The 4,957-nt window shown below is 41.5% G+C and overlaps 1 protein-coding gene and 1 pseudogene across 3 annotated transcripts in view; both read left to right on the forward strand.

Moving 5' to 3' along the window:
- Positions 1–4,957, forward strand: part of LARGE1 (LARGE xylosyl- and glucuronyltransferase 1) — a 484,407-nt gene that overhangs the window by 108,371 nt on the left and 371,079 nt on the right. The gene's annotated exons all lie outside the window — the stretch shown is intronic.
- On the forward strand, positions 2,491–2,609 carry LOC112481908 (annotated as a pseudogene).

Consider the following 4,957-nt stretch of genomic DNA (forward strand, 5'->3'; position numbering starts at 1 on the left):
GTTCTTTTCTTGAAAAGCGAAGTCCTTGTTTACAGGGAGTCGTACTCTAATGAGAGAGATCCAGGCCCAGCTAACTAAATATATTTTGCTAAGTGCTGTGACAGGCGACCTGGAAGACAGGTGTGATCTTGTATTGTGAAATGATGGGAGACTTAATATTGTATCTGTGAACCAGAGACAATGGGCATTTATATCATAAGATTATTGTGTAGATTAAACCAGGCAAAACGCTATAGTATCTTGCCTAGCACGCTTATGTCTAGAAATTGCTCAGAATAAATAAGGGTGATTGGTAGAATCTTTTTTTTTCTTTTTTTAAACTTGACTATTTCGATAGGGACTAATCTGTGTTATCAAGCCCTGGCTGTTCTGATGTCACTGATTATTTTTTTAATTGAGGTATAATTCACGTACCATAAATTTCACCCTTTTAAATGTACAAGTCAATGGTTTTCATGTTCAGTGGTTTTATATACTGAGTGTATTTACAAGATTATGTGACTGTCACTACTGTTTAGTCCCAGGACATTTCATTGCCCCCAGAAGACACCCATACTCATTAGTGGTCACGCCTCAGCCCTTCTTCTTTGAGTCCCAGGTAAACACGTTCTATTTCTATGGGTTTGGACTGGAAGATTCTTGAAGGTTTCTCTCTCTGCCATCTTGAATGCTTCCAAGTCATGAATCTTTCCGTGTTTAGGTCTGATAAACATTTTTAAAAATCTGTGTTGATTTGATGAAGAGGAGGAAGAAAATATAACTGAAGCAGCAGAGCAAGAAGCTAAGAACTTGGAATTTAGACTTAATTTTCTCCTTTGCTCTCTGGATAACTTTGGACATGCCATCCTGTTGTCTGAGCCTCAGTTTCGTGAATTCGGATGATTTGTGTTAGGTTAGGCAATTGCTCCCTCCCCAACCTCACTTTTAGGGTTAAACTCAATGATTTTGAGTTGTATGTGGGTGTATTTGCTTCAAATATGTGCTTGTTGAGTACATTCCTAGCTGCTCCATAACCCACAAAACCAGCATTGCTTGCTTTTTTCAGTTTCAGTGTTCTATATAAAAATAAATAAATATATTGAGTATATGTATTCGTGTGTGTATAAAACGGTGGCATTTTTTTTTCAGGCAACTGTCTTGTGAGGATTAATGGGATAATTTATGTAAATTACTCAACACAAGGTTTGGCACTTAGTAAGCACTGCATAAAAATTCTTTGCTAGGTGAATGATGGGTTACCCGGGGTAGACCAGTTGACATTTGCCTGTGTAAAACCTGCTAAATTGGTTGTCCCAAATGATCCCAGCTGGAAGCTTTTTTGATGTTGGGATAAGGCCTCTGATATCTGCTTTCTTTCCCTCTTCGCCTTCACTGGTTTGTGGAACATGTCAGTGTGAAATTATAGATTTGGAAAAACAAATGCTGTGAGAGGAGCAATTTACCTTATCCTGCTCTCTTCAAGTGGCATGGGAAATGAAAAACGTCCAAACTAAGACAAATTTATTGGATACCAAAACCACCAGGCTATTGATTCTTAAAGCCAGACAGCAAGGTTATGAATTGGGTGATAAAAATGGAAAGCATTTAGCTTGACTTCTGAGATGCGGACGGCTTTGTGTGTTATCACAGCTATTGGGTTTTCTTGACAGCCCCACAACTAATGAACTCGCACTTATTAACTAGGCTGTTTACTTTATGTGCTGCATCTGTCTAATGTGTTGTGTGAATGAGATATAGCTGAACAATTTCATTTTTTTTTTTTTTTTTGGTAGAAGCTAGATGCTGGCAATTTAATCTCTAATTTTGAAGGTGGCAGGAACATGAGCTGGAAGTTCTTATCTGGAACTAGAAAAGTAAGAGATTGTTAGAAGCCAGGAATAGTTCTGTACCCCTACAGAGGGGGAATTTATGTCTCCTGAGAGAATTTGGGACTAAATAAGCAGACGCCGTATTTTGTGTGTTAGAGATCAATTACGGAACCCGCATTTATTTCCACGAAGCCTGGTTTCATGCTCTTTCTCTCACACGGTTAGAACATTGAGACCTGTGGTAGCTTTCAGGCCATCCTGTCCATTCTCCAGCTACCTTGAATCAGCCCTGCTGATCTTTGACAGGTGACCTCTGGGGACTGGGCATCTCTGACCTCATAGAACTGAAATGCTTCCCCCTGACTTTCTGCCATGTGTGCTTTTCTTTCTTGACTTTTGCATGATGATGAAGGTAACTGTTATGGGATGAGTTGTGTCCTTCCCAAAATTCATAAGCCGGAGTTCTAACCCCCAGAACACGTCCTGATTGGGAACGAGGGTCATAGCAGATGTAATTAGTTAAAATGAGATCGTACTGGATTAGATTGGGTCCTGATTCGATATGACTGGTACCCTTATAAAAGGGGAAATTTGGACCCGGACACGAACATAAGGAGAATGCCTTGTGGGAACTAGAGATGTGCTGCTCCAGGCTGAGGGGACCATCAAAAGCTCAGAGAGAGTCTACGGCCATGCCACCCTCAACAAGCCTGATCCTATCCGATCTTGGAAGCTAAGCAGGATTAGGCCCGGTTAGTACTTAGATGGGAGACCACCTAGGAAGACCAGGTGCTGTAGATATAAAAAATAAAAAATAAGGGATTGTATGCTGACGAGGTCCTTGCAATCTGTGAGATCAACCAAGGGTAGCCTTGCCTAAAGAAATGAAAAAATAATAAAAACTCAGAGAGAGGCCTGAAGAAGAGCCTCTTCTCGTGCCTTCAGAGGGCGCATGTCCCGCTCACAGCGTGGTCTCGGAGTTCTGGCTCTCAGAGCTATGAGACAATACATTTCTGCTGTTTCAAACCCCCTATTTGTGGTCCTTTGTTACACTGTCCTAGGGAGCTAATACAATAACCCACTAAACATCCGATGCCATGAAAGTATGATTATTTATGAGAAGGGAAAAAGCAAAAGGTGCATTGTACCTTCTTACCCCCTTTCAGTTCTTTTGTTTTTTAATTATCAAACTGTCATTGAGCACTTGATTAATTTTCATTGTAGAGCTGCTCTGTGCCAGGTAATAGGCCGGGCACCCTTCCGCCATGTTTAGTTTTGGTTCTACCTGCTACGATGTGTGTAACATGGGGCGTGTGATTTCACCCAGATTGAGCCATGGTTTTCTCATCTGCGTGCAAATATCGGGAGTCTTGAGAAGATTAAATGAGATGTAAATGTTTTCAGGTGTCCACCGTAGAGCCAGGCACAGAGTAGACTGTTGCTACTGAGAGACAACAGCTACTGTCACTTGAGTGCCCTAGGTGCCAGGTTCTAGAAATTTAAAATCATTATTAATACTAAAGATACATCCTTATGTGCATAGAGCAAAGAGATTCAGAGAACCTAAAGAAAAGCCATTTTTATCAAACAAGGACGTGTACACAAGTGTTCATAGTAGCGTTATTCACAGTAGCCAAAAGATGGAAGCAACCCAAATGTCCATCAGCTGATGAATGAATGAATAAATAAATGTGGTATGTCCACGCAGTGGATTATTATTCACCCATGAGAAGGAATGGCACAGTAATACATGCTAGAACATGACTGAGCCTCAAAAACACATTAAATAAAAGAAGCCAGACCACAAAAGACCACATATGATATGATTGCACTTATATGAAATATTTAGAATTGGTAAATCTATAGAGACAGGAAGCAAATGGATGGTTGCCAGGGGCTCTGGGTAGGGGAAAAATGGAGACTGACTGCTTAAGGGGCATGGGGGTTTTCTTCCGGAGTATTGTAATTTTTTTACAATTAGACAAAGGTGGTAGTTGTGCAAGATTATTAATGCACTAAATGCCACTAAATTGTGCATGTTTAAATGGTTCATTTTATGTTATGTGAATTTTACCTCAATAAAAAGAAAAAGCCCTTCTTGTTTAATTGCAAGGGTATTTATGTGGCCTAAGTCAAGGGCACATTGAACAGGGGTTAACATGTATGACAATTGGGAGCCATCACGCAGTATAATTCGAATACCTGGAAAGCAGGAGGCTCATCAGCATGTACTCTTGACTCTTGGGGACTTTTTAGGACCTAAACAATAATGTTTCTGTTTGTTTAAATGGGGAATTTCCTTCATGACACTCTCCCTCCTGTGGCTTTGGTGACGCTGTGACTTTTCATTCCAGCTCATGACTAGGACTGAGTCACAGGCCATCTCCAGACCAACTCTTGGAGAAGGACAGTGACGCTCTGACACACTGAGACCAGCTGTGATTTATTCCCTGCTGCTGGAGGTCCCATCTCTCAGCATGTGCTGCTTCACTGTCCTGGTCTGTTCGGGTTGTTACTGTAGCCTGGGTGGCTTATAAACAACAGAAGTTTATTTCTCACAGTTCTGGAGCCTGGAAGTCTGAGATCAGGGTGCCAGCATGGCTGGGTTCTGGCAAAGACCCTCTTCCGAGTTGTAGACTGCCAACTTTTCCTTGTATCTTCCTGTGGCAGAAAGAGTCCCTTTGATAAGGATACTAATCCCATTCATGGGGGCTCCACCCTGATGACCTAAGTATACTTCTCAGAGACATTACCTCCTAATACCATCATATTAGGAATTAGGATTTCAACATATGAATTTGGGGAGAATACAAACATTCAATCCATTGTACCCATGTATGGAACAAATTAACATGTGGCAACAAGAAATGTCCCCCAAACCAAGGACATTGCTATTGGGATGGCCCCCAGCTGGGTCTGCCACCAGAAGCATTTACACTGGCCTCTGGGCTGCACATTTACCTCCTCCTAAGCCGGTGCTCACACTGGTTTCAGAGTTGTTAGTTTTCTTAAACACAGATGCTATAATTCCTGCTCAGGAATATTCAGTAGCTGTCCAGGGGCTGCAGAATGAAGTTCAAGTTCTCTACTTAGCATTCCGGGTCATCCTAGTCTTATTCCCTTGCATACATCAGCCTCCTTATTTGACT

Source organism: Pteropus alecto, unplaced genomic scaffold, assembly GCF_000325575.1.
Source record: "Pteropus alecto unplaced genomic scaffold, ASM32557v1 scaffold94, whole genome shotgun sequence".
Taxonomy (NCBI): Eukaryota; Metazoa; Chordata; class Mammalia; order Chiroptera; family Pteropodidae; genus Pteropus; species Pteropus alecto.